The following is a 20,963-nucleotide window of genomic DNA, read 5'->3' as shown; positions in this document are numbered from 1 at the left end:
TGCTTCAGCGCATGTATAGCCTTCCAACTGGCATGCTAACAACATGAGAACTTTTTTCCCCTTCCCTTCTCATTATAAAGAAATCACCTGAATCGAAAAGAACAAATTACTTGCATGTGATAGTAACTCCAGTGACCTGGCTAGCAGTTGTCATATGAAAACTCCATAATGTGGCATATCTGCAACAATATGTTAATACAAATAACCCCATTCTTATTAAGCAACAGTGGTAAATTAGTCTCTTCATATCAGATGCATTTCATAAAGAGTATTATTCTAATTTGTTTCCAAAAATGGAACATCAACTTCCCTTTGTGGAAGGAAAGGGGTGAAATATAATGCCAGCTATATTCAATCTGTGTCAGTAGTTTAGCAAAAGAAAGGGAGGAAAAACCTTTATTGCTAGGTAAGAATATATTTTTATTGCTGGAATGCGTAATAAGTCACTCAGTTTACCATAAATATAAACCGACTCCATGGCACAGTTAGTCCTGGCTAGAGGCAAAAGAAGTCATATGCAGTAGATTAACAGTTGTGATTTTAATCAAAACTACAATTTTCATTATAAGTGGTGGTGGTATTAACACTGTTTTTAGTGTTGTCACAATGTAATATATGGTACATAGATTCCTTCATTGCTAGGGCTGTTCTATGGCTTTCTACACAGGAGTTGGACTGGGGGAAAGAGGGAGGGAGTAGAGTAGTGAGCCTAGCTGTTTACTTGGGATCTACAGCCATACTTTCCACACCTCTTTCTAGCTTGTAAAACCAGTGTGGGAATGAATTATTATTTTTGGACAGATTTAACTTGGAATTTAGGGTAGGTTGTTTTTTTCAGTTCATTAAAGAAATAATTATTCCATGTAGGACAGCCTCTCCAAATTGATAGGCATGGCCAATTTGTACTGATTCGGTACTAAATAAAACTCACAAACACAGTATAGATGGATAGGTGAAGACTTGAATGCTGTTCCATCAACCTTCAAACTTTGTTTCAGTCTTTTTTTAAAAAATAAACTGAATAACATAGATGGTGTAACTTTAAGTCACTCTGGCCAGCTGCCATGTATATAGAAAGATAACTTCCTAAGAAGAAAAGTGTTTTTGGTTTTTTTATTACCCTTTTTCTAATTAATTCAGTTTGATATTTGGACCATTTACTGCAAAATTGACTGAAGAATGTGGCTAATTTTCAAACCAAGACATACAATGGCACTGGTGCAAAAAAGTGTCCATGTTTTGTAGATGGGGTGGGGGGGTTGGGAGGAGGGAAATTTTAACATGCAGTGAGCTACCGTATAATTTTTTCCCCTAATCCTACAAAACAAGATTGACTTTCTAGTGCCTAAAGCAGTGATTATCAAACAAGGTGATGTAGAGATCCTTTGGAGGGCGCCATGAAATTGGAAAGGTGTGAAGAAGTGAGCTCAGGCTACCTGGCTGCTCCTCCATCCCCAAGGTAAGCATTGAAATAGGGTGCCACTCAATTCTTGAAAGTTATAGAGGGATGCCTTTTGTCTAACAAGGTGTGTCTTGAGTCTAAAAAGTTTGAGAGCCCCACGTGGTCTGAAGTCATTTGTAGTACAATACCTATTGTCAATAGGATCTGCAGTGCTAAAACTAAGTGGCACTCTTAAAACTTCAACTGTTCTTGTTACGTAAGGAGATAAGTAATGGACATGCAGACCAGTTTTGTAACTAATATATGATGACCTATATGAAGGAAAAGGTTTATATCAATCAAGCTGCAAATGAGCACATGCCAACACCACAAAATGTCATAGCTCCCATGTTTGGGTTGACACTCTCAGTAGCAGGTTCAAAAGGGACATTGGATTGTATCTCATGTGACACATGACAACACCTATCTATTGAAAAATGTAAGCTTATTTATCAGCCAAGAATTCCTCTCTAAACCTCTTGTATCAATATGCTCCTGTGGTCCTGACTGGTTTACCTTTATTGTCTTCAGCAGCATTATGCTGTACCATCTGAGAATCTGGTTCTAGACCATAAATCCTAAATATAATATCAAGGTAATGTTTTGGACCACATGTATAGTTGGGAGGGATATAGACAAGCTTTTCAGTACCAAGTACATTTCCTTGGGTCTGACAGAAATGCAGACCAAGATTGAGCTAAATAGCATACAGAACAAAGACCCATATAAAACTCCATCTGTAAATGAAATGAGAATATAAGAGACATTATCAAGTAGCTACTAGACAAGAGAGATGCAGTAGAAAGAACACTCTGATAGGTGGAAGAGCAAGACCATTCAAGAGGGAGTTCAGAGAGATTAGCAAAGAGCAGATAGACCAGGGCCAGATCTGTCTACAGGCCAGATATGGCCCTCAGAGCTGGTGGGTTTCAGCAGCATATCAGTAGCTGGGGAGCATGTAGCCAAGGTTATAAGTGCATACATTTATATCTAGTGGTAAAACTTCCAAAAAAAGCTTGATGTTGCATTTTAAAATTAAAGAACTTCAGCAATCATATTAGAGTTATTCATGAGCTCAAGTTGTTTCATATATCATAGCCTTAGCAGAGATGGGAGGTGGGAGGGAAACAGTATCCAGGTTATGGCTTTTACTTACAGAAGGTCAAGGTGCTGACTCTATGGGTGCTGTGGAGCTCAAGCACCCACTGAAAAACTTTAGCGGGTACTCAGCACCCACGTCCCATGCTTGCAGATGTTAAAAACGTGCCTTCCTAGAAGAAGCATGTTCAACCTGACTCTGTAGCATCTGTAAAGATCAGGTGCTTCAGCAGGGCTTTTTGGAACTTTTAGCTAACTGATTCAATCAGCTATTGGATAAAGCACCAAACAAGCCCCACTAAAGCACCCAATCTTTGCAGATGCTGCAGAGTGGAGTTGAAGTGCTCCATAGAGAACAAATGGAAACCAAGTAGTGGCCACTAAACAAAGACTCCCTATACTGACTCATTGACTTAAAAGTGAGAACATGACCCAAGGAAAAAGTAAATGGAACTTCAAACAAAGCAGCAGTAAGTTTTTATTTCTGTATGTCCAAATGCTCATTGTTAGTGAGAACACACTCTTCCTTGCTACCTGCCCCCACCCCCCACCCAAAGCCAGCAAGGAGTCCTGAAGTCTTTCTTCAGCCAAAATTCCCACTCTACAAAATCATGAAGCTCTTACTTAATTGTTCCTTTTCTCTTTTACTCAAAAATGATTTGACATCTGCTGGCCCAAATTGGGCCCACTCCCCACCCCCACTTATTTTTGGCTGCCCACACTGTCTGTCTGGGTGGAGCAAGCAGGGAAAGATTAACCTGCCTGCGTGGCCACAGCTGCTGCTACTCTCTGGGTAGACTTGAATAGGTGGGGGCTGTGGGATTTCTTACCTTTCCGTGCTCCAGGCTCCTGCTGACCTGAAGTGTGACTATTCTAAACTCAAGCTAGCACTAACTGATCAACACATTGCACTTTTGAGCTGTGCAAATGTTGACTGGTGTAAGTGCTAGCTTGAGTTTGGAGCAGTCACACCTTAAGCTTAAAAACCTTTTCTGACTGTCTCACCTGCACAGCTCTCACTTCCTACGAGGACTGGTAACAAGGCACTTGACTAGGAACTGTAGCTGAGTTGCTACTGGAAGGCTGGTGAACCAGGACAAGCTTCTATTCTTGCTCTAGGTGGAGATGTGTTGGAGAGATGAATTGGAGGAGCTGGAACATGAAGTTGGAAGACCTGAGAGTTAATGGGATGGGGGTGGGTAATGAAATGCAAGGTAGAAAGGAAGTGGGGGTGAGGGAAGGATGGCAAAATGCGGGGAACTGGCCACTAAAGGATAGTATGAGAAGTTTTTAAAAAGTAAATAAAGGTCTCATGTTTCAATAAATTGGGATTGGAGCATCCAGGGTGTAAATTAAGGGGAAGCTTGTGGGGGCTGAGCCCTCCTGTAGAAATTAACTAACAAAATCATAAATAACAGTATAGCAGGCTCAGTGCTTCAAGGACAGGCTGATAAGACACAGGCCTCATCGCCTTGAAGTCTGAAACAGAGATACAGCCCTCCCCCTGCATTAGTTAACACGCAGCCAAAAACCAGTTTTGAAACAATTAAGAATTTTCCCACACTGACCTAACGTCTTGTTTTCCTTCACAGTGGAAAATTCCCACCTGCGCGCACATCTTGTCTATAAACTATAAATCACCACTAACAGTTTTATTCAGGGCCTCTGAGTTTGCTCAGAGTGCCTAGCATGCTGAATAAATTTTGAGATTGACAGCGACTCTGTGTCTTTGGGAATAGCTCCGCAAGGGGTCACAAATTCCTCAACACTCCCATAAGAGATGAGAGCTCCCCTGTAAGATTTGAAAATCATAACGGGGGGGAGGGGGGTGGTCGCTGATCAGATTGCTCCTTCACTTAGGTGGACTTTGTTAATCAGTGAACTGGTTTGTTTGGGTTTTTTTGCAGAACCCCTGGAGTCAAAGTGTAATTTGAACCCTAGCTGTATGTGGTGAGGAGGGGCTGATGAGGTTCCTTGTGTGGCTGAGAGGTGGGAGCAGAGATAGAAGGTGCTTCTGGGGGTGGTACTCTGCCCTAGGCAGGAATCCCCAGCTCATGGGGACCCAGTCTGTCCCCTACCTTGTTGGCCCCCCCTCATCCTTGGATCCCACACCCAGACTTGTCCATGCCCTGCAACTTGGCTAGCTGACATGCTCTTCAGGCTGTTTGCCCAGGGTTGCACCTGGGGACGGGAAGGTCACAACTCCAGGGGCAGGAGGGGGCATTGGCATGGAGCCAGAATCACTCACTGGGCAGTAGAGTTCAGGGGGTGGACATTTTGTCCACCTAGAACAGGAGGGTGTGCAGGGGGCAGAGGGGCACTGCAGTCCCCCAGTATCTCAAGATGCAATTTGGGTAGCTTATCCATGGGGAGTAGCCACAAGTTAATGGAACTTGATCTGGGTAATGTGGGTCTGAGAGAAGCCTGCCCTGGAGTGGTGTAACTTTAAGGCTCCTTAAATGTGCTTAAAACTAGTTTCAGGTATTAAAATGTATGGACTATCCAGGGGTAAAGCTCCAGCAGTCACCTAAAATCAATGTGTAACAAGGCCCTTTGAATCACCCATTCAGTCTTCTTTTTTAAAATTTTCTTATGTCTTTCCTCCAAAACTGTGCCTTTATATTTTTTCTCACTAGGGAGACATCTCTTAATATTCATTATGGGACTTGGAAAGCTGAAGTTTGCAAAAAGAGTTTGCTCTTTGGGTACTTCCGGCCTATATAGCTACATGCAGGCATGTGTAGTTTGTGCCACAAACTGCCTTCCTGGAATATTAAAACATGCCCTGCCCTGCAGATTTGCAGCACAGGGGCAAAAATTGCTCTTGGGATTGCAAAATACAGTGTTGCACATGCATGCACCAGAATAAACAGAGGCTTTAGTCCTCCAAAAAGATGCTCTGGTTGCTGGCCAGAGTATCTCTACTACTTCATTTGTTTCCCAGCTGCTCCAACAAGCCAATTACCAGGAGGAGCATTTTGCTGAGGAGAGATGCTGTGCAAAGACTTGTCCCTCACCGAAGCACATGTGCAGGTGCATGCACTGTGGCAGAAAGTAGCGGCACAAATTTGTGCCACTACTGCTTGTGCCACTGCAGGCACATGCCCCTGCATGTCTGGATGCAGCATATGGGAGCACTAGTTACCAGAGAACTTGAAATAAAAACAAAAGCCTGTTTCCCTGAGTATTTTTACTTCAAACCTGCCAAATTGGTATGTATGTCTAGGTCAAGTAAGTTTTGGGGAATTGCCTGAAATCAATGTTCTGCGCTTTTTGGTGAAATAACTGAGAGGCAAAGGAAGGTACGACTCTATAACATATCAGCTGTTCTGTAGCAATTGCCTATGTACATGGTCTTGTCTTGCTGTACCTGAGGGATTACCTGTAGTAGCTTGGCCTCCTTTTCTTGAGAACACATAGCAAAGATAGAATGAATGAAGTTATTACAGACCTCTTCTATATCCTTTACAGTGATTAGTGTGAAAAAGAAATCCAAAAATGACAACATGGAGCTCCAGTCTACTTGGGTATGTCTGCACTATCAAAGGACTAAGCCACACATTGTCCAAGTACTGTGTATGCTACACCCTGAGGCAGACATAATATAGCCATTAGGACTGTATGACATTTTGCCCAGGGTTTCATTTCGAGTTTGAAATAGCAAAACTGAAACAAAACAAAAGCCTTTGAAACAGCAGCAAAACAAAACAAGGGAACTCAAAACATTTTAAAAAGTTGCAAATTTTGAAGCCAGGCTGGCTTTAGTGCCACTCCCAGGCGGCAGCACCCAGCTCCTGTCATCTGGCAAGCAGACTGGGGGCCTGCCCACACTGTTACCTGTCAGCTCTGTGGTCCAGAGGGAGGCCTGGCACCCCCACCCCCCTCCTCCCACACACACACACCCCTCGTCTAACCAGAACTAAGCTGAAGAAACGTTTACTAGGCATCTCAGGCCATACATTCCCCGGTCCCACTATAGGAGGCCTATTTAAACTTGATTGACTAAAACTCGGTTGCCAGGTTAGGGAATGCTGAGACAAGAGACTGAGTCAGAGGGGGTATGGGCAACATTTGAACAGAGGTAAAGAGTTCATCACAGCGTCCAGACCATTGGAGCCCTGACCACAAATTTTGTCATACTTTTCCTGGGACGACTGGTGGACGTCCTCCCCACAAAGTTTATAAACACTCCAAGAATCCCCGTAAGTCTGTTAAAAGACTACAGTAAGATCTGGAAGTTATGCTAAGCTGAGGTTTATTCACAACAGGTAAAAATACAAAACCCCGATGCTGCAAGCTATCTGAGAAGAAACAATGAGGTATGCCATCCAGTATATCTGCTATCCACAGGAATTTCAAGCTGGCTCCTAAGTGTCTGGTTACTCCCTAACCTTATGTTTTTCCTGGTTATTGATCAGTTTCTTGAGATGTCCCAAACCAGATAAGCCCTTGTCAATAGAAAAGACAATTATTTACACAATTAAAATAATGCTTTGAAGAAGCTAAACTAGGGGTATAAGAAAGCTGTAAAAGTAGCAAACAGTGTGCTTCAAGAGAGAAATCTCTCTGACACCATCCATTGTTCTCAAGAAACTGGAAGAAATGGATTGTCTCCCTTCAAGGATTGTGCTAAGAACTTTACCTGTCAGCATTTGAACCCAAGTGCCTTGGACCGGTGAGATCCCAGCTCTTGCTCTCTCTCTGCATAGATTTCCGAACCTGAATTGTTTTAGTTAAATTTGAGCTAAATACTTAGTTTTCCCAAATACTTAGTGAAACCAGGGTAGTATTGTAATTGTTTGTGTTTGTTTTCCTTTGCATGTCCATTATTATTAGTACCATTATACATTTCCTATACTCAGCAATAAATAACTTTTATAGTCAAACTGGTAGTAATTGGGTATAGTTTTCCTTCTCTACTTCCCCTTTCCCACTTGCTCTGCAGCAATGCTTCTTTTACCTAAACCAAAGATCCCTGTGAAGCCCAGAAATACTGTGGGGTCCACTCATCAAGAGGCTACCACTACTAGGACAGTTAGGGCAAAAGATTGGGATGTACTGAGTTTGAGACACATAAGGGGATCAGCTTTTAAAGGCTGAGTGACCTAGTTTGGCTCAGACGTGCCCTAATAAACTGAATGCTGGCCCATGGGGGTGTCAGCTGGACACCTAGCTGGATTCAGAGGTATTCTGTTTATCTGTGTGCTTGTGTCTGACTGCATTCTGTTGTTACCTTAATGAACTGATTCCTGGTATACAAAGATGTCAGCCTGTCCATGTTGATCAACCCAGCTGGGTCAGGCATGTCACGTTAATTTGTGTGCGTTTGTGTGTATGACTGATTTAGTGGCTAGAGGAACCCAGCCCCACTTAAACTGAGTCCTGCAAGATAGCTCCATTGGGGGTAAGGACTTGCAGAAGGGAGAGATACAGCTCCATATAGAAACACCAGTACACAAGCAGCACATTGATAGAATTACAAAGACCCTAGAAATGTATCCTTAATAAATGAGTGCACCCCGAATTGGTGGGCAAATCTGGTAACAGGACCCCCAGGAGGACTGCAGGGGCTGTGCAGGCCCCTGATCTGCCTGCCAGATGACAGACCAGCACTGGGTGCAGTCACCTGGCAGGCAGATTGGGGGCATGCGTCACTGGGAAAACTCCAGCACAGCCCCTGAAGCCCTCCTGGGGGTGCCAGCAGGCCCCTGATCTGCCTGCCAGATGACAGGAGCCGGGTGCTGCTACCTGAGGCCAGCAGCATTAAGAGCTGTCCTGGGAGGCAGGGGGGGGGAAGGCAAATCAGGGTGACTTCCCTGGGCCCTGCACTTTAGGGGGCCCTGTGGAGCTGGGCAGAGTAGCTATGGAGACTGCACTACCCAAGGGTGTAGGGCCCGGGGCAAAGCAGTTCATGTGGGGATCTGCCCCAACCCCAATCCTGCATGACCTGGATGCAAAGAAGCTGTTGCCATCAGCGGTGGCAGCAGGGCAGGGTAGCAAGCAGCCAGATGCGAAGCTGGCAGCGGTGGTAGTGGCAACGTAGAGTCTCCACGGCCACTACACCCAGCTCTGCAAGGCCCCCCAAAGCATGGGGCCTAGGGTGGTCACCCTAATTTGCTCCCTCCCAGGGACAGCTTTGGCTGCCGCTGGCCCCAGGTAGCAGCACCTGGCTCCTGTCATCTGGCAGGCAGATCAGGGGGCCCGCTGGCACCCCTGGGGTGGCTGCGGGGGCTGTGCCAGAGTCCTCCCAGAGATGCATGCCCCTGATCTATCTGCCAGATGACAGGAGCCAGGTGCTGCTGCCTGGAGCCAACGGCAGCACCAGTCTTCCCGGTGCTGGGTGCAGGCTGTGCCCAGCTCCAGCTTATCATCTGGTAGGCAGCTTGGGGGCCCATGTGCCCAGGAAGAGAACATAATTTAACATGATCAGAAATGTCATCCAGCACTAAAGGTATATATATCTTCCTAGGTTTACTCAGAAGAAACTTGAAGTTTTGTTCAAAGTTCTGCCCTGATGGTTCTTCTCTAAAGCAGGTAAAATGCACTGTAAAAACTTATTTTTTCATGAAAATATAAATGAAAAATCCAAAATCAGTTCAACTGAACACCAGAGGGGAGAAGAGGAATCATAATGGGAATGGAAGACCTCTTACGAAAAAACGAATAGTAATGAATATCAACAATAAAAAAATGTCATGTTAAAAACAAACAAAACAGTGTCCTACAGCAATAGAATCAGTTTTGCTTCCTGTAAGAAAACTACTTCAGTTTTTGAGCTGGAATCTCTATCCAAGACACTATAACTGCTACTCGGTAGAGGTTCCAAGCTCCAAAGAAACCACACTAGTATTATACTTTTGGTTCTTAACTAAATTAAATACTACTGTAATTACTTTAGCCCTATATTCTCTCTGCAACTCTACAATTCGTGGCTTCCCTGAAAGATAATCTTTAAAATAAGGATATATGTATCTATTAAAGAAGACATTTAAAAAAAAAAAAAGAACTATCAATTTCAGCTGAGATTGAAAAAACCTCATTTTGATGAGCTATATTCTGTGTAGTACTGACAACAGACAAAAGACTTTAAGGGGAAACTAGGAAAAATAGATTTAAAATAGGTCTTAGAAAGTAGCTTTTCCATACAGATAATAATGAATGTGTAGAATAACCCTTTGCTAAGCAAGACCATTGAGACAAAATGCAATGAGGTCATTCAATAAACAATTATGAAAGATGTCATCTTTGGTAAATGGAGCAATAAAAAGTATTACATTTGGCCAATCTATTGTAGATCCTCAGTCATTCACAAAGGATTTCTTATGAGGTTATAAAAGTAAAATAATTTTATCAAATCGCTGCCAATATGCAATTTCATGCATTTTTAGAACAGAAACATCAATTTATAACTCCAAAGAAACTTTTTAAACATAATTTAACCACTTGAAATGTACTTGATTTGAAATGCATTTGCTCATCATACTAAGCATTCTTATAATGTGCAGTCCTCTGCAGTTTAACCAACTTTAAGTTTTTCATAGATGGCTGACTTTTAAAAAGCCATTTTTTTCCCATCTATAGACTTTTTTATTTTTTTAAATAATAATCCCAAACTTCTAAGCTGAGATGCCTGAAGTTGCCTAGAAGATATAAATCCTATTAAAATGAAAGGGTACCTGAATCTGTTGGGTGGCTAGAATACCTCAGTCCTAATGTCTTTATTTTACATTTTTTTGTATTAAGGTGTTCCACTTATAAATGACTCATAATTGATAAAAGAGTAATGGTTAGCTTTTTAGTTAGTTGTTACATAGTTCAGTAGGTCAGTAGGCCACTTATAACCGTGGTTTAACACCTTCTTTATCTCCCTTTGCTGATAAATCTGAGAATGACATAACACATACTATAGCAGAAATCAGAACCAGCAACTCTGGGGGCTGGGAGGGAAGGATGACTGGTAGGGTGACTCATGACTCACCTGCTCTGGGGGGTGGCACATGGTTCAGGGGTGATTTGAGGCTCACTCTGGGTATACTGCATGGCTCAATGAAGTTCTTTGGTGCAAGGGTGATAATCAGTACAGATTGCTTCCTACTCCTGGGATTCATGAAAACAAAGTTGGTGATGTGCTTTCCACAATACAGAAGGTGTGTGCACTGGTGGTACATGCATGCTTAGACTATGGCAAATGTATGTGGGCTAGTTAAGGCTTGATGAATTTGAGTGATCTAGGTGAGGCTTAATTCATGCATGCAAAGCAGTCAATGGAAACCCAAACTGCTTGTCACTGCAAACCACCCTGCCAAGCAATGTTAGTATGTAGTCAACCATCTCCTTCCTCTCCAGATATCTCACATGCACTGGGGTACTTTGGTTGATTTCATAGGGGCATCCCCATTGTGATCCACGGATATCAGTTACTTCTGGTCAGAGTCCATGTGCAAGCACCTAAGGGCAGGCCTGGCAGAGCTTTTGTGCACACAACCAGGATCCAAGCCTCACACCCCTTCCCCCGCTCCCTCCCACCCTGGGACAGCTTTTTGGGGCCCCAGCCCATACAAGCACACAATCAAAGGCTTTTATTTAAGTGTATACGAGCATGAGCTGAGAGACAGCAAAGTGGGTAAAGCTCCGAGAGGTGGGGAGGTATAAAATAGACCATAACCTCATGTTGCCCTGCATCCTTGCCCCCCAAAAGCACTGCTGGTATGGCTGGTGGCATATGCTCTTCTGTGGGTGCCAGGCACAGTCAGGTCTGATTAAGGAAGATTCTGCTCCTGGCACCATGGTGGTCTGTCACCCCAGGGATACCAGATGCAGCCGTTTCGGGTGGCAACGAAAGCCACCATCTTTCAGAATTCCAGGTCTCCCTCACAGGTTGGGGTTGTTGCAACAGTGGGCTTGGGACATTATTCTTTTGGGGAGAGTATGCAGAGGGAAGGGTGAAGTGACCCTGGTTTGGGGACATGACTGATCATTGCTTCCTCTGCTGGGAGGTCTGGCAGAGCTATGAAGCTGCAACACAAGCATAGGAAGGTTTCCAAACCTGCATGCACATTCTACAGAACTGCTGCCTTTCCCAGGGACCCATCAACCTTGGCTGTTTCCTTCCCTGAGGAACACAGCCATAAAACCACATGAGACAGACAAGCTAGCATGGGGGGTTGTGGGAGATAGACGGAGCCTAGCTGACAGCAGATATCTGAGAGTCTGTACCATGGCATGGTCTCAGTGTTGTTCTGCTTGCCTGTGGAAATGAGTGTGCTGAGAAAGCAAGATGCTCACTTTCCTTTCATATGCTAGGGGTTTGTAACAATTTCCAGGTCTGCTTTGCTGTCAATGAACTGCTGTCTGCACACCTGCAGAGTATATATGGAAATCCAGAACCGATACACATCATCTGCAAAATACGGAAACACACTCAAGATCACGTCTATTCTGTTCATTCTTTGGAGTTAGTTCCAGGCTGTGAGCACTCATGAGGTTCCAACACTGATGTTGCCCCAAGGATATGAAAGGATGCTTCCGCTCAGAGGATGTTCAATAGCAAAAACTGTTGGCAGGACTAGCAAGAACAGATGCTGGAGGACCTCAGGGCATCTTCCACAGGCTAAGCCAGCATTATTGACATCTTGCTTGTCACCTACAAGTGCCAGGGGGACTGGTTGGAATAGTCACTAAGAACTCATCAGCAGATTTGCAGCTTCAGATCACCAGCTCCTGGATCAGGTGCAGAGATTGGGTAGGGGCTCAGAAAGGGTCCAGGAAATGGCCCTCCAGACTCATGCAGCCCTCTGGCCCATTGCAGAATCATGCTAGTCCTTCCTGGATGAAGTGACCAACATTGGAAAAATATATCTGTGCCACAATGGTAAGGCAGCAGGCATACATACTGCATATCCTCCTCTACTTGAGGAGAGTTAATGGCATCATTCTCATGCCAACTCAGGTAATAGCCAGTTCACCAAATGCCATGGCAGGTGCAATCCTTCTTTTCCCTGGAGCACTAGGAAACATCACAACCCTTCTAGGTGACCATACTCCAGAAGCAGGCAAAAAAGAGCCACAGAAAAAAAAGTTACCTGAACTTCGATGATGAGGAGGTTAGTCTCTGCTTCTATTTTCCTTTCACCCAGCTCCCCAGCAATCCTGAGTCAGAAGAAATAAAACTGTCACAGTTATGATATTTACCTCTTGTGGGTTTTCTGTCCAGGCCTGAACTTGTGTTACTCACAATTCCAACCTACCCAGTAGCCCATGCCTCAGTTTCCTCCCAGCCAGCCCTCACAAACTCCCAGTGCAGGACCTGGCTCCCCGCCCCCCCATGTCAGAATGGGAGGAAGTTTTAACTGGAGTTCTACAGGGAATGAAGTTCAATAAGACAAATGCAAGGTGCTACATCTTGGGAGGAATAATCAAAAACAAAAATACAAAATGGGGGACACCTGGCTGGCTGGCAGCACTATGGAAAAGGACTTGGAAATCTTGGTAGATCAGACTCAATGGTGCCAGGATCAAACTCAGTGAGACTGTGATGCAGTTGTATAAAAGGTGAATGTGGCTTTTGGTTGCATCAATAGAAGCATTAGGTGCAAGACGGAGGTAAAAGTGCTTCTCTAGTTGGCACGAGTTAGGCCTTGTCTGAAGCACTGTGCATGATTATGAGATCCATGTTTTAAAAAGGATGTGGAGAAGTTAGAGAGGGCCCAGAACCAGGCAACAAAGATGAAGGCGTTGGAAAGCAAGTCATGTGAGAGGAAGCTGAAGTAACTAGGCAAGTTCAGCTTGAGAAAAGAAGTGCTTTAGAAAGGACATGATACCAGTCTTCCAATACTGGAAGTGCAGCCATAAAGAAAAGGAAAGTACCTTTTCTCTCTTGCTGCAGAGGGCAGGACACAGACCAATGCCTTCAAATTGCAGTGAAGTAATTTTAGATTGGATATCCAGAAAACCTTCTTAACTGGAAGACTAATGAGGTGGTGGAATAGACTGCCTAGGGAAGTTGTGACTCTTCATCAGTGGAAGTGTTTGTGGTGCTGTCGCTGGCCCCAGCTGGCAGTGGCAGCAAGCTGTCATCCTGTGCACAGATCTGGGGTCCTGTGTCCCCTGGGAGGAGTCTGGCACAGCCCTGCAGCCCTCCCAGGGGGTGTTGGTCCTTGGAGCTGCACACAGGATGACAGCATGCTGCCACTGCTGGCTAGGGCCAGTGGCAGCACCAGGCTTCCTGGCGCTTGGCATGGGCTGCATCCAGTGCTGGTCCCAGCTGGCAGAGGCAGCCTGGTATCACCCCGTGCACAGATCCTGGGGTCTGCACCCCCTGGGAGGAGTATGGAACAGCCCCACAGCCCTCCCAGGGGGTTCCGGCCCCAGGTCTGTGAATGGGATGACAGCATGCTACTGCTGCTGGCTGGGGCCATCAGCAGCACCAGGCTTCCTGGTGCTCAGCACAGGCTGTGCTCAGTGCTGGTCCCAGCTGGCAGAGGCAGCCTGCTGTCATCCCGCATCATCTGGGGGCACACACCCCCTGGGAAGAGCTGGAGGAAGTGATCAGAGAGCTGGGGACCTGAACATTCCCCTGGTTTCTGGTTCAGTTCCCCAGCTTTTTGATCACTTCCTGAGCTCTTCCCAGAGTTCATGGGCCCCCAGAACTACACACTGGGTTTCAGCAGTGGCAGCCTGCTGAAACCCTGCATGCAGATTGGGGGCCTGCACCCCCATGGAAGGGCTGGGGAAGTGATCAAAGAGGTGGGGAATCAAACAGGGAGCTAGATGTTAGTATCAGAGCAGTGCTTCCCCCCCACCCCATCTTCCCTCTCTCTCCCCTTCGTTTGTTTAGCTGCACCAAGCCCAGCTTTGAAATTCAAAACGTTTTGAAACTTTCACAACATTGAGTGCCCTCACTTTGTTTTAAAGCTATTTCACAGCCAGTTGTTTCATTTCAATGTTGCTGTTTTAAGCTTGAAATGCATCGAAACAGCTTTGAAATGAAATACCCTACAAAATTTTGCACAGCCCTAGTGACAAGTCCAAATTGAAAAAACAAACAAACAAAAAACTCAAACATACCAGATGCTTCAAAAAAAAAAATGGTAGCCTTTCTTGTTAGGTAAATGGTGTCCTCATAGCTTACCTTTGTATGAGTCTTCCTCCTTGGCTCCCCTAGGCAGCCTAGGTGCCTGTCTTCCTCCAGCATTGCTTGCACTCTTCACAGATCCTCACCCTGCCACAATCCCCCTAGTATGGCCCCAGGCTGGGTTTAAATCTCCTTACCCAGCCTCCTCCTGGTCACCTGACTGGGTCTGCTGTACCCAGTGACCAGGTGAAGCCCATTGCTCTTTAGTTGTCTAGTCTTATCAGTCCCTAGCTTAGTTCACCTGCAGTGCTGTTATTTCTAATAACCTACCCTATTAAGCCCCACTTGTAACAGGAACAGGGGTTTCCTGTTACAGTGTTCAAAAAGAGGTTGGACAGTCACTGGTCAGGGATGATCTAAGTGTAGTTATGCCTATTTTCTACCATGAGTATTTCCCACGCTTCTGGGCTTTACTGGTAACTCCTGCCCACCATCCTGGCCTTTTCTGCATGTGTCAGGGGTTTTTTAAGCTTCCCCAGAGGCATTGGGTGTTGGCCACAGCTAAGGCTGCAGATTTCAACTGGGATGTGGCCAATTGTCCTGCTAGGAACAAAGCCAGATGTTCTTGGCTAGAGGGTCTTGTCCTCTGCTCAGGATCAGACCGATTGCAGTTTTGAGGTCAGGAAGGAATTTTACCCCATGGTCAGATTGGCATGGACTGTGAGGGCCTTTGCCTTCCTCTGCAGTGGTGGGCATGGCCCTCCACCTAGGACTTCTTGAGCATATATTGACAACTTTTTATAGAAGCAGGACATTGGCTGCCATGGTTCCCTTGCTTTACCTGTGGCAGGTTAGGGTGTTATGTCTATGTTGTGTCAGGGTTGAGGGTAGCTTATGTAGAGTTTAGATTATGGTTATATGGGAGGGTGTGGATAGGGATGATTCTGCCTCAGGAAGGGGGTAGGACTAGATGATCTGTGGAGGCCCCTTCTAGCATTACTTCTCTATGACTATGTCCTGACAAGACTTAAAACTAGAGGACTGGGCTGTGGATGCAGGCATGGGAAGGCTACAGGAAAGGTGCCTAAGAGGAACTCTCCACTCCTGGGGCTGAGTCCAAGGCAAAATGAATATGCTTAATAGGACTGATCTGGCTGTACATCTGTGTGGTGAAATAAGATTACACGTACCTACTAGGCAACTGGATAGCATTGTCCAGGTCTCTCTCCAGACCTCCTCTTAAAGCTGGTCCTCTTGGATGTAACACCCATTGGATAAAAATGGATAGCAGCCCTGGAAAATGTGCTGTGTTACTGGGAGCAAAGGTTTAGGCAAGAACCCAGATCCCCTTCTCCTCCAGGACAGCAACCATCCCCCTGAAACATGCACCCATTTGACTTGTTTTCTTCCTTTTGACTTGATGTGTCTTTCAGTAAACCAGCTTCAAGGGAGAAATAGAATCAAACTGTGTGCAAGTGCCAGAAACTACATTGCATGGTTTCATATGTGCCATTTAGGGTCATAAAGTGAAATACCATTTAGCCCTTGAAATCCACATACTCAAAACATATTTCTCAGAGATGACACATTTCCTTTATTTTTTTGTGTCTTTTGCAAATTATTTTCATCATGGAAGTCGTTGATCTCTGTGTGCTGTAGCAGCCTTCTAAATATGAGATTTTAAAATACAAGCAAATTTAAAACCAACTAGAATATATTTCACACGCTGGCAGTACACATGATTGCCCAAAGTAATTCTGCTCTGGGTGAGACCCTGCATCAAAACAACTAACACTGTGTATTGCTATCTGCCAAGCACAGCCACTAGTCACTTGTGAATGAGTTTACAAGACAGCTGGACACCAGTGAAGCCCTTAAGCCCTGTTTGTATAATATATCTTGCACATTTTCTACAAGCAACCAATAAGTGATATAGTGAGAGCTGAACACTTCTGTGAGGCTAATCATAGTGTAAAATGCCCCACAGCAAATACTTATTTATATCTGTGTAAAATGCAGCTTTTCCCAATAACTGGATTCCTGCGTAAATAATGGGTTAAAGCTATAGCAGACCACATATTGGTCCAGGGAATTAAAGGGGAGATCTACAAAGGCTCAAATAGTAGTTTTACACTCACCATTGAAGTCAGCACAAAGGCAAGATGGGAATGAATCCATACTTATGGACAGTGTGCTGGTTTCATGGCAGCCCTGATTTTGAATGATCTCTCATATTGATTCAGATTAAGGCTGCCCCTTGAAAGATCAAAATGGAGAGTTTTGATTGACATCCATCAATCCTTACAATTCAGCACTGGCTGAGCAAATTAAAGGGCAACTGTACAACCAAATTCCCCTGCCCCTCAGTTTCTTTCAAATGCCTAGTTCTAGACTTAAAGACTAGAACTCAGAAGCAGTGATGTAATGATGTGGCCAGTAGGGGTACGTGAAGCGGGCTGTACTCGATTCAGATTTGGATTTGGCCCAATTCGGGGGACAGTGATTCGATTTGTTGATTTGGATTACTATCCCGATTTGATTCAGTGTGCTGGGGACCACCCCCCGCACTCCCATGGGATGCACTATCCACCCCACTATCTCAGCATTCATGAGCTGCCTGGTACCTTGAGGTATGTAGAAAAAACATTCAAAGCTGTGTCTGTGTCTGAATCAATTAGGAGGGTTCCGATTTGATTTGAAGAGATTAAAGGGTCTCCTGATTCGATTTGAATTTGAAAATTCGGCTGCCAAATCGGGCCGAATCTCTGCCAAATCAAATCAGTGACTAAAGCTTCACACAGCCCTAGTAGCCAGGCATCTGAGGCAGCTGCAGCACACAGGGCAGCAGTGACTTCTGGTTACTGCTATGCCACTGGCATGATTGGGCAGCTGTTGTACAATCTACCTGCTCACCTAAGTTAGTGCCTGGGGCAGCCACCCTGGTTGCTGGGCCCTAGTTATGCCACTGTTCAGCCGGCAACCTGATAAGTGAGATCTGATTAATCATTTCCATACTCTGTGCCTCAGTTTCCTCACAGGTAAACTGAGGATAAGGGTGATACTGGCCAATGAAAATCACAATGTAATAGTGAAGTATTATGTATGATGTAAATAATGTATTTTTTCCTATGTACACAGCATAACATGAAGGAAACTTATTAGTGCACTGGGATCCAGTTATAGCTGTATTTGCTGACTAGATATTATCCATGGGGTCTGGCTTCAATACACCTGCTGTGACTCTGGAAAGAGTCAAAACAACACAATGAGGACAAGTAGAAGCCTCTCAGAACTGTTAAAAGAAAGACTGAGCAATTTCGGTATACTACAGCAAGTACATTACAATCACCATCACATAGCTGGAGTCTGCACCAGCTACAAACAGTTTTCCTGACCTGCAGGGAACCTGTGAAGTGGCATCAATAATATTACTCAAGCTTCGTAGTCCAACAAGCATTTGTTACAGCAACAATGCCCTTGAAGTTGCACAAAGCCTGTGGAGTTTGATTGTGCATCCAAGGGAAATCTTCATTCATTGTGTTAAATACACAGCTTTCTATATGACAGCTTGTTCATGTGTTTTGGTGCTTAGCATATATCCATTGCAATAGTGAGGTTAGACTCTGTCATGCCACAAACTGCAGATACACCCAATAGGTAAGAGTGAAGAACCCATCATATGACTCCAGAGTAGAGCTAAACTATAGGGTTTTGGTGCCCCCCCCACCCCTTTTTTCTTATTTCACTGAAACATCAGTTTGGAAAGGCTGCCATTGTCTCGCATGGGAATTGTTTTCCCAAAGTTGAGGGTAAGATCATTTGAAGACCACCTGGTGATGGTATCATGAGAGCACTTCAACAGTACAGGCAGCCTCTATTAATAGAATGAGGAATCCACATACTGAAGGTACTTTCTCCCATGTTTGTAAATGTTCATCAAGCTACTTTGCTAACACTAAGTAAAGTAGAGAACAGGAAAGAACATTTTAAAACCATATGCCTGGTAATTCCACAGAACTGTATCCTACTTTCTAGCTACGGTTGGAACTACTGAAGGGTAAATTCAGATATAGATGCAATGCTTCTCAGTCATCGTTGAACTACAGTCATTGACAATCGTATTATAAACCCCTTCACATCAGAAGGCTTAGTAAATGCTAATCCATGCCAAATGTAATTATATGATTTAATGCTGGGGGCCAGCATGTTATATAAGAGTCATTCACCATGCCTCCCTTCGAGAAGAGACAGAGAGATTCTGGATTGAAAATAGTTTTAGTTCTTCCCCATTCAAATTCCATATTTTTTGCTATGGTCAGCTACACATGACTCTTCAAGGCTAATGCTTAATAGCATCTTGGAATTAATTCAGGTAATTAAATTAGTTCTATCAGAGAGATTTAGCTACGCTAAAATAGCTTATCATAATTATAAAAGCATGCAGTTATGTGGTGCAGAAAACTAACCTTCCCAAGGTTATGTATTTGAGGCAAACACATAGAACATACAGAAGCAAAACAGCCATCACATAAGAAAGCTTGCAAGACCAGTCATCCCATCATGGGAAAGTTAGTATGCAATGAATTTTTAATTCTAGCTTTTTATGCCTGCAGCAAAGCAATACTTTGGTCGTTTTCTCCAGTGGCTGGTTGATTAGAAAGCTGATAGACAAATTGTAATTTGCTCATTTCTTGGCTTTTAAATTAACCATACAATTGTGCAATTCATTTATATACGAGCAAAATCAAGACAAATTAAAATCATTTATCATCAGGAATGAGGAGTTCTTGAGGCATGATCTCTGCTGGTATTTAGCCTCTAAAGATGCTGGCACAAACAAACTATTAGTATAATATCTTGCAAAATACTGTAATATCCCTCATTCACAAGCAGAAATTACCATTGGAAGAAACCAGTGCTCCAACTATCCTAGTATCCTGGCTCTAACAGTATTTTTTACCAGATGCTTCAGAGGAAGAGGCAAGAAACCCTTTAATAGGCAATTATGAACTAACCTGTCCAGAGGGTATGTTTCTTTCCAACTCCAGACAGCATTCAACTTACACCTTGAAACATGAGGCTTTTTCCATTGTATGATACATTTTAGGAAGAATGTTTTCAGCAATAGCATTATTAGATGGAAGGTTTCCTCTATCCCCCAAATGTATGAAGAAAATATAATAACAATCCAAAGATATGATCTTGTATTATACCTTAAAGAATACTGGTGATTTAAAACAGATAGAGGCTGGAGCTGGGAATATAATCAATCTCAGAATTCATATTCTCTTGTAGAACAAATGAAGGAAATTTGTCCTTGAGCAAAGGTCTGGATAAAATAATCAGAAATGTCTGCTTGAACATTTGATGGTATTACAATTTCATCAAATCCAGAGATTGTTAGGAGCTAAGGGAAAGATCCAAGGGGCACAGGAAGCTGAACACAATATTAGGAAAAACAAAACCTCTTAAACAGAAAATATTGAGAGGAACTTGACTCTAAATATAAATGTTCAAGTTGAGTCAAAAGAATATTGTACTCTGTGATTCAGCACATAACCTAAAAATAATGTAGAGCTGAGGTATTTAGTTACCTTGTCAGTTGAACTTGTATGTGCAATGGATTTGGCAATTATGTGTAAGTTATGGAATGCTTAACTGTTTTCTTTTGTCTTGACTCATCTCACAAAAAAAAAGCATTTTTAATTGAGACCTTGCTTTTATTCTTTAATCCTAAAATTAACAGTTGCAGTGCATCTCATATCTTGGTTTATACATCTCATGTCTCGTCTCAAAACTACCATCAAATCATTTCCATATGAAATGCATAAAAAACTACAGAAACTGATCTCCCCGCTACCCAACCAAGAGACTTTTTACATGATCCCTAAAATCCACAAACAAGGGAACCCAGGGAGACCTATAATATCCAGGCATACAACTTTAACTCAGGAAATATCAGATTTCATCAAATCCATCCTAAAACCCCTTATCATCCAAAGAGCAAATTTTGTCCAAGATAAAACCGACCTTCTACAAAAACTTTAAAAACATAGACCACCTTCCCAGCAATACCCTCCTAGCCACCATGGATGTTACCAGCTTATATACCAACATCCCACACCAGGGTGGCATTCAAGCCTGCTTTACATATCTAGAAGTGGAAGATTACAACTCAGAGAACAGACCTAAAAATATTACTGAATTCATACACTTCATCTTCACATACAACAACTGGAGGTGTTCATTTTCAATAACCAACACTTCCTCCAAGCCATGGGTACAGCACCAAAATGGCCCCAAAATAAACCAACCTTTTTATGGACCACCTGGAAGAAGAATTCCTCAAGA

General features: G+C 43.7%; 1 pseudogene; it reads left to right on the top strand.

Moving 5' to 3' along the window:
* The first annotated feature begins 1,397 nt into the window (after positions 1-1,397).
* LOC149868611 (fibrous sheath-interacting protein 2-like) overlaps positions 1,398-20,963 on the top strand; it is a 58,840-nt pseudogene continuing 39,274 nt past the window's right edge.

This window comes from Crocodylus siamensis, chromosome 3 (genome assembly GCF_052110815.1).
Source record: "Crocodylus siamensis isolate JL-2025a chromosome 3, ASM5211081v1, whole genome shotgun sequence".
Lineage (NCBI taxonomy): Eukaryota > Metazoa > Chordata > Crocodylia > Crocodylidae > Crocodylus > Crocodylus siamensis.
Note: the sequence above shows the minus strand (reverse complement) of the source record. Positions and strands in the feature narration are given on the sequence as shown.